This window comes from Ornithodoros turicata, chromosome 6 (assembly GCF_037126465.1).
Source record: "Ornithodoros turicata isolate Travis chromosome 6, ASM3712646v1, whole genome shotgun sequence".
Classification (NCBI taxonomy): Eukaryota; Metazoa; Arthropoda; class Arachnida; order Ixodida; family Argasidae; genus Ornithodoros; species Ornithodoros turicata.
Window position 1 is genome coordinate 44,023,898 of NC_088206.1, and position 9,660 is coordinate 44,033,557.

Consider the following 9,660-nt stretch of genomic DNA (forward strand, 5'->3'; position numbering starts at 1 on the left):
GATCGTATTGCAGAAGGTAAAGGGCAAGGCGAGAAGGCTGCGTAGCGAGTTGAGGGGCAGGCCTATAATAATGCCATACATTCATACCTTGTCTCACAATTTCAAAAATGTGGCTAAAAGGCATGGGGTTCCAGTAGTTTTGACTGCTCCTATGAAGCTCCAAGTTTTGTGTTCTAGAGTCAACAACCTTAAGCCCACAGGTGAATGAAAAGTGCAGCACAAAAAAGAAGCTTTTGTGAGTTGCGACAGCAAGTAGTTTACAGCATACCGCTCTCATGTGAACGACGATATATTGGGCAAACGGGGCGCTGCGTCAACACACGGCTGCTTGAGCATAGGGCAGCGGTGTCCAATTCAACTCCCTCAGGACACCTTGCTGTTCACTGTCGAACATGCGGGTGCAAGCCACTTTTTGGACACACAGAGGTAAAAGCTATGCTCAAACAAAAGATAGCAAGGGAGGTAGCTGAAGCATCTTTAATAATAAAGAACGGGGATATGTGTGTAAGCCAGCCGTCCATTGACCTGTCTTTGGAAGGGATTGCATATCTGCATACGATGTAATCTTTGATGTGGAATAATATGCTCGGTACTTGTCAGCCATGCGTGGCATGTGTGAAATTGTTAGATAGTGACGGGTTATCTTTAAGCATGTGTGTTAACAGGGGGTGGGAGGGGGAACAGTGGATCATATTCGTGTTTCAAACCTGTTCATCGTAAATGCTTTATTTTCCTTGTCCGTCCCGAAATAAATATTCTGCCAGTTGTGAGTAAGCAGCCGTGGTGTCAACTTCGTTCTTCCTTGTGTTGTTTCTTGCTGCATTCAACAATATGTCAAGATAGAAGATACCAACTACCCCAACTTCGTACACTTGTGGAATCAATACCGTCTGCCCCATAATTTTCGGACAAACTGATATGTTCGGGGAATTTTTCAACACGTTAGGTGAAAGACCTCGTATATGTACAACTTTGAATAGTGCAAGAATGTTCAAAGTTAATCTTGTTGTAGACAGCCGGTTAATCTGGACCAAACGATCCGATACCTCCTCGTATCTTTCGCACGTTTTTGCGTCCTCCTGATGTCATCGTCACTCTCATCGCCTTAATTCATTCCTGTTGGGAAAAAGACTGGGTTTGGGGAGGTTCGGGTAGAAATACGACCACGGTCAAGAAAATAATTAGTAGTAGAGACAACACCATCGTAAATCACGCAACGTACCGTATAGATAGACACAGACCGTTTGACATAGTGAAGGCTTCGGGAGACTGCTGTCCTTTGACAAACCGTCATGTTAAAGTCTTATACCTGTTTGACTACCATCATCACCATCATTACATCGCGGGTGCAGGAATGCAGCATGTTTGGAGGGCACAACATTAAGGCGGAATGGTGCACATTCCCATCTAGGGTACACGATTTGGGATGAAGCGATGCCCGTGAGGAACACGACCATCGTCCAGAGTTCTTACCTTCGAATTACATAGTGAAAAATAAGTTTTCTTTGTTGTAGTAATAAACGTACTCAGATGCGACTCCGTTGGAGAGGACATCTGTGTGCTGGGTGTATCACGTCGGGGGGGGGGGGATATGTTTAATGATAACAAAGAAGAGGAACGTGGGAAAGGTCAGCCAGACCGGGTTGTGTCTTGCTATTCCCCACCCCCACCCCAAAAAAAACGTCGGGTATGCAACAAAACACATTATGATGAAGGTGATGACATGGGGGGGGGGGGGGGGAAGATAGGTTTATTGCAAAACAAAACATAAAAAGAAACGGGATGACGTAAAGTAACAGTTAAGAGGCTGGAACAGACAAACGACGACACAACACGAGCTTCAAGGACCCTAAGAGCATAAAAGATTGAAATTGTGTTGTGTTCGTATGTTCGTGTGTTTCAGTCTCAGAACAGTTACTTTCCATTACGTTCCCCAGATGGCGCTGCCTCGTCCCGTGTATGTGTATGTATAGCAGTGTAGGAGAGGATGTGAAAAGCGTGTCCCGTTCGTTGAGTGAGATTCTTGGCAGGTGGGCGGTATAAGCAATTGCCAGCTAACATAGTGTACTGGTTAGCGCACTCGAGCGGCAATAGACTCCTGCCGCTGTCTGGCTTTTTCGACGAGTGCTATATTTCACTCTTTCACGACATGGGATGTTTAAGGCTGGAGCTACGGTAGCCTGCCCTATTATACGTGTGGGAGTGAGGTGTGTGCGGGAGGGACAGCGACGACGGCGCACGTCTCCGCTCTCCGCGTCACATTGGAAAACTGCCAGCAGCCGCGGTGAGGATGCAGAAATTGACCTTCGAGGAGAAATGTTGTCAGACGGGTTGGGATCGTCCTATGACGTCATATTTCTCAAAACTAGAAAAAAATAATAATATTCCTCGTCACAGGGATAAACACTATTTTAGGATAATACAATGTGAGACAATCGCAATGACATCAATGCTCCATCAATCAATGACATGCATGACATCAATCGTTCTGAAGACACGAGATTCAGTCCGCAGCGGCCCTTAAACCGGCGCTTCATCGTTGTACCAAAACCCGAGCGAATGGGCCGTCGCAAAATCCTGTTACATACCGGAAGCATCTTCATAAAGCATTGCAGTGAAAGCAGCGTCCCGCAGGTTCATTTTTCTCCTGCGACGTCTTTCGTCTCGGCCGTCTCTACATAGCCAACGTTTTCATCTCGTTACGGCGCAGCCCAATTCACATGTGGAGCACTCCACTCATGACGGGCATCCCACTGCGATCGATGGAGACAATGCAGCCATGCAGGGCGTCGCCTCCTCCACGCTTCGTCGAGACAGTTCCGCCTCACGGCAGGTTGATCGAGGTCGTGGGAAACACATTTTATTCACTCGCGTGAAAGTTAAAAGTAAGAGCAATCCTATTACAGAAAGCAGAAGATTGTGTAGAGGGAGTCACGTTCATCCCGGGGATCTTCTCCGTTCTCGATGTACCCATCCACCCAAACTGTGCAACAAATTGAGTAAATAGGAATTACTCGAGCGTTCTTTCCGTAGTCTAAATGCGATAAAGTATTACCGAATGTCCCTCAGAGCGAGAAGTATTGTAAGTACGACAAAACTGAGTACGGCGACAGTTATTTCGCAGATGCTGCAGGATTAGAGCTTACCTTTGTAACAGCATAAACTATGCGTTTACAATAAAACCCTGTTGTCTTTCTTCGCTGGAGAGGAGTGCGTGTTTTCTCCCATTTCTTTACAGAGCGCTATGCCTTCAGGATGGCGACGTGCAGGTTCGGATCCATGTGTTCCTGTGACGTTGTGTTCCTCTATGATACAAGGTATCCTTTTACATCATCTTATTATGCGGAATACTTGCGTTATCGTTGCGACAGCACACTGAAAATATATTCACTTGAGTATACACTATATAGGACCCTATCATATGTTCCTTTTGCACGTGTTGAAGAGTAACATTGTTGTGCTTGTACGGGAGGTGGTGGGTTCGAATCCTACTACCGGCTGGGTTGTCTGAGGTTTTCCCTGCGTTTTCCCAGGACTTTCCAGACGAATGTCGGCACAATTTCCACTGAAGTCGGCCCAGGACGCATACTAACGTCCCTGTCCCCCACTTCTTCCTGCTGTCCTCTCTCCATCTGCCCACGTCTGTACGTCGCTCATAGCCACAGTTGCTTCACTGAATTAAAAAAAAAGTTGTGCTGGTGTTTCGTCCTCTGCTCTCACCTTCCTGTTTACTCTCTATTGCATTGGCAAGTGTGAATTATCTTTGGAAATGAGGCAAAAAAGGCGCTTGAGACGGTTTTCATTCTTCAGCACTAATGATGATGTACTTGCAGTATTATCCTTATTTTTGATACTACGCTTATTATCTTGTGTAATGTACAATATCCTGCGTCTCGTATGGAAAGCGAGAACAATCATGTGTGTCTCAACTGAAGTTCTTCTAGTTGACATTTACCGTGTGATTCACTTCAGACTGTATATGGCTGCCATGGAGCTTCCATGAGCTAGGTTGTATATTCAAAGGAAACACTCACTGTAAATTAGAAAGACAGTGGATATAAAACTCGGTGCGAATCAAAATGGACAGGAAACGGGTCCAACGGAGGCAGTGAGGGCATCCAATGGTAAAGGGGACAGGACATGTCGCCCACAAACGACAGCTCGGATGAAATAGTATAGTGGTCAAAGGTCGAGCTCTAGCGAGTGGAAGGTATCAAGGATGGAATGTGGAAATGAAAGAAAAACAGATGCAGACCCCATCAACATGAGACATATACTCTATTATACAGGGTGCGTCATTAAAAACTGACCAGAATTTTTATAAAAAAGCTGTGAGAGCAGCATAGATGTTGTTTTTGCAGTTGAGTTCTACGGCCAGGCGGACATCCTCTGTAAGAGAGTATATGTAACTACCAGATGACTAATTACCTGAAATTCATTAATTAATTTTTTAATCAGGAAATTTCGGGCAAAAGTGAGATAGCAGATTGGGAGACTATCCTCGTTGAACACCTTTCCACGCTTAAAAAAATCCTGAAACACGCACGTGCGTTAAAATATCCATCCCCGAATTTCGGTATGCAAATGAGCCAAAACCGAAACCGCGGCCACCGGGAACGCGGGGAGTACAGCGCTCATTTCATGTCAGAGGGCCACATGATTGGGAGCGGTGGAGATAGTAATTGAAGTGGGTGCAGCTCAGCTGGGCAGATAAACCGCTCTCCGGCCCAGATAGGCCTCCCTTGGCGTGGGTGAGGCGCTCCTCAGGCGTACTTTTTCGGTTTTGGCTCATTTGCATACCGAAATTCGGGGATGCATATTTTAGCGCACGTGCGTGTTTCAGTATTTTTTAAACGTGGAAAGGTGTTCAACGAGGGTCGTCTCTCAATCTGCTATCACGCTTTTGCCCAAAATTCCCTAATTAAAAAATTAATTAATGAATTTCTGGTAATTAGTCATCTGGTAGTTACATACTCTCTTCCAGAGGATGTCCGCATGGCCGTAGAACTCAACTGCAAAAACAACATCTATGCTGCTCTCACAGCTTTTTTATAAAAATTCTGGTCAGTTTTTAATAACGCACCCTGTATACTCGAAACATATACCAGTCAAAAACAGAATGACATGCTCACACTAAATGCTACGGTATGGTTCCATGCAGCTGCTGTACACAAGCACCAAATAAATATCGATATTAAATGGTTCAAGTACTTTTTGCTGATCGTTCGCTGATATGCATAAAAATAATATACTGGTAAATGGTGGGAAATAAACAGTTCTTTCTACTATTATACCCTTACTACGGGTGTCACCGAGAGCGGCTATACCTGACATCTACGGTCTTGCTTGAGTATATTCCTCAATTTACGGAGACGATAAATAGCGCATGTCAACCAAGTAATTAACTGACGCTTTGACATACTTTTTTACAGCAGCGACCCCTGTCGGCAAATGCTCCGGTCTTACGCTTACGTCTCGGTATCGTGTGTCATATCGTGCCATCTAAACAGACGCCTTTCCTTATTGCTCATGGACACGCACGCGAAGCCCATGCCCGCATGCTCCGTGCGCGTGTTGGGAGGCGCCCAGGAACGTTCTGCGCGCATTCAACAGATGACGCTTGAAAGGGGCCGCGTAGTAGATTATCGGCTTCGGCCGACAATATACTTGGCTAATTTTTCGTCCGAAAAGCGCTTGAATATTAGACAAATTTTAAAGATCAGCGCTTCTTCCGCAGCTGCAGAGTCTCCGGTGCCAGCGACATCAAGGTGACATCACTCCCTAAAAGGTGGAGTGAGAAGCCAACGCTCAGAGGGGGAAAGTGCCGTCCAGACGCGCGGATGGCCGCGGCATCCCCCCTCTCGAGGCCTTGCTCTGATTGGTGGCGTAGGAAATAACATTTTCGCCTCTTCCCAGAGAAGGAATTTCGGCGCACTCTCAACATCCGCTCTTGTCACGTACTCCATCGAATACCAGTCAAACTGCACCACCATTTCGCATGGATTTTCGATACCGCGGTCAATGGTCAACGAGGAATAAACTGATGATGGCACCATAGTTTCGAAATCGACTGGAAGGCGTGCGACCGTCCCTTTCAGCAGCACTCCCTAATGATCTAACCAGAATACAAGCCGAGGAGGAGAGGACAACGCGAGAATGGCGCAAGTCACAACCAATCACAACCTATTTCAAGATCTGGATCCGTCACCTTTTTCAGAAATTGGGTCGTGAACTGAGTACAGTGCTCCGACGTCTTGCCACGAAAATACGAAATGTGCGCAGGAGACACCGCTTACGCCAGTAATGGAAGAAAACTTGGAGTCACTTCAAGAGCGATTTCGCCCCCTGCTTCGATCGGCTTATGATGCAGCACGGAAGGACTCCCTAAAAGCGTAGGCTCTTGCAGACCCTGCTGTTGCATGGAACTTGATTATGCACGCCATGCGCAACATAGCGTATGTCCACCGTACAATCTTCGCCGCTCGAATGGTTCTACTACGGATGATCCGGATGAGGTTGTTGACGGTTTTGAAGACTTCTTCCCCGATTTGTACTCCATTTCGTCAGTTCTCAATGCTCAAAGGAGTGATTTCCTAAGTGGACTGCCAGTGTCCCTTGCCAGGCTACTGACTACTGAAACTCGACGGTGCGGTGCACGGGGCTGCATCTGCAACCATACTCTTAACTCCGTACCCTTTAGTAAAGGGTAAAAAATCGCAATATTTTACCCTCTATTTCAGAAGCTACCAGGTACCCTCTGAGTGACACCTTTTATAAAAGTTACAAGGAAACCCACTAATTAGAGGTTACGGCCTTCAATCCAGCACCTGCCCGTAAAGGTTACGCCAACGTGCGGCTTTTTATACAGGATGTTCATTTTTATTCGCAACAGAGTAGCGCTCATTTGGCAGGTGGGTTATGTGAATCTTTGCTAATTAGTCGATCTGTAGTTACAAACACATGCGTCAGGAAATGTCGGAAATGTTTGTAACTACGGATGGGTTAATTTGCGAAAATTAACATAACCCACCTGTCAAATGAGCGCTGGTGTGATGCGAATAAAAACAAACACCCTGTGCGTGGGATATGGACAGACATTTACAGAACACACCAAGGTACCACAATGAACAACCAGAAAATGAGATCTTGAACATATGTATATTACAAAAACAGAAGTCTGTCGAGAGGTGACACATTGTGCACAAGTGCGATTCTGGTGTGAGGAGAAACCATGGTCGCTTTACCATGTATGTGGAAAAAAAGAACTATCTTCTAAGTGAGAAGCAATGCATAAAAGTGCGAGGAAGCTAGCGAGTCAAAACAACTGACCTATGTTTGCTAAGCTGAACACACCCAACGCAATGGAGAACTGCAGCAGAAAAAAATTTATTCCACATTCGTATTGTAGAGGCGAGCGCAAATGGCAATACAGTATTACATAAAACGCACACAACCTTGAGGAATATGAGTGTACAGTAACGCAGGAGACACTACATTACTGCGTTATCGGCGTTGGAGGCGCTCTGGGACGAGTTTGTGAGGTACTGCATTGCGCTGGTGACGGTATGTGAACCTGCATGTGGGATCCTGGGAACAAAAGTTTGGGCAATGAGAGTAACATTTACGGAACCATTCAAATTCGTACAAAGCAGCATAAATGCGGGAAGGCGTTCACTCCGCGATTGAGTCTTAGAATATCGTAAGAATACAACAAGTAGGAAGCTGCGAATTATATATCTCGATGCATATATCCGCAGCTCGCAAAATGCACGCCGGTGTATTGACTTGGCGACCAAGTAGGAGCAGAAAAGTAGCAAGCGTAAGTGGCGTTCATATGCAGGACCGCAAAACGCTTGCCATAATCACAACAAACATGCGCTAAGAGCTCTTGCTATCAAAATAACGCACGTACCTAGCACAAAATGTACACTTACCCAGTGTATGAAGTGTGTGAATTAGGGCTGCGGTGGTGACGTTCGTTTTCGGTTATATATTCTTTGCAATCTTCGCACTCACTACACTTTCCCCTGAGAACACCGAAAATATACTTGTTTGCTAGCGACATCTAGCTTTTCCGTTGTTCCTGACGATACTATGATAAACGCGAGGAAAACCACTGATTAAAACAGATTACACTTGTTAACGGACGGACGACGAGCGTTAAGCGTTTCAAGGAAACCGCTCTCAGTGTGGATAGACCTAGACCAGGCTCGGCTACGCAGCGAAATCGAAAATCTTGGTGGTTGCGGCATTGACAATTGTTTTCCACCCTTTAGAAAGAAACATACTATCAGTATTTCAGACTGCGAACTTATAATCTGTGTTCATACAGCATTGATAACATGTAGTTGACGTATAGGTGACGCTGAAACAGATAAAAAATAACAGCGTAGATTCGCAACTGTCGTCTCGAATGGGAGGCTGAAACGCGGCATTATGCTGAAAAACAAAAGGAAAACAAACGATAAGAAACTAACAAAGAGGTTATCGTTAGAGATTTCGCTTAGAAGTTACAGTGTCGGAGTAGAGGGTACATTTATAAGTTACAACAAGCTGTTTTTGTTTTTTCCGAGATGTAACTTCTATTCGTGTTGTAAAGACATGACCTTGGTCGCTTTTAACCTCTAAATATACGTTACAGTGGTGTAACCTATAAGAAATCTCGAAATCTACGTCTATACAGAAGTTACATGTTTCTAAAAGTTACAATAAAAGGTACGGGTTTAAGAGTGCAGCCCTGGCCCGGACGGTCTCCCTGCTGAGTTTTATGTGGCGTTCTGGCTTGTTCTCCGTGGGTTTTTCTTTCAAGCAATGCAAACGTGTATCAATGAAGGTCCATTCCACGACTCCTTCGGTTTCGGAGACATCGTAGTGCTACCTAAGTAAAACGAGAATCCTGCTGATTCCGAAAATTGGCGCCCAATCACCCTTTTTGGCTCCCAAGCTCCCAACAATTGTCCACCCTTCGCAGGCATGCAGTGTGCCTGGCCAAAGCATGCATGACACGCTACCAGGTCTGCGGGATCTTCGCTACGTGACGCCATCTAACCTGTTCGGAGGTCTACTGTCATTGGATCAAGCCAAAGCGTTTGACCGGATTGAACACACCTACCTCTTCGTTGTACTCCAGTTGTACGGCTTCCCCGAGTGGACATGCGACCCCACCAGGCGACTATATAGCAATCACCGCAGCTGCCTTTTCTTGCTACAGCGTTTCTCCCAGGATTTACCAATAGACAGAGGAGTCCGTCAAGGTTGTCCCCTGTCGCCCATTTTGTTCGTCTTAGCTATAGACCCTCTATTATGGAATGTCGACACCAATGTCTGCTTTCAAGGTTTACCCCTTCCAACGTCTGGGACATGGAAAGTGGCGACATATGCCAACGACATTACGGCTTTCCCTGGTGAAGCGGAGTCCGTTGCCCAGATCATCCCTGTGTAGGACCAGCACGCCTTATTATCAGGAGGAATGCTGACTTACAGTAAGACAAAACTAATCTGTATCGGAAGCAGACTTACCTACTGGTCTTCAACGTTGTTTTACAGAAAAACTGTCAAGATCGTTGGTGTTTCATTTGATAACAACGGTCCCACACAGGACGACTGGACTGTAGCACTGCAAGTGTGTTCCAAGTGTAAAACAATAGATCCGCGCGAGCT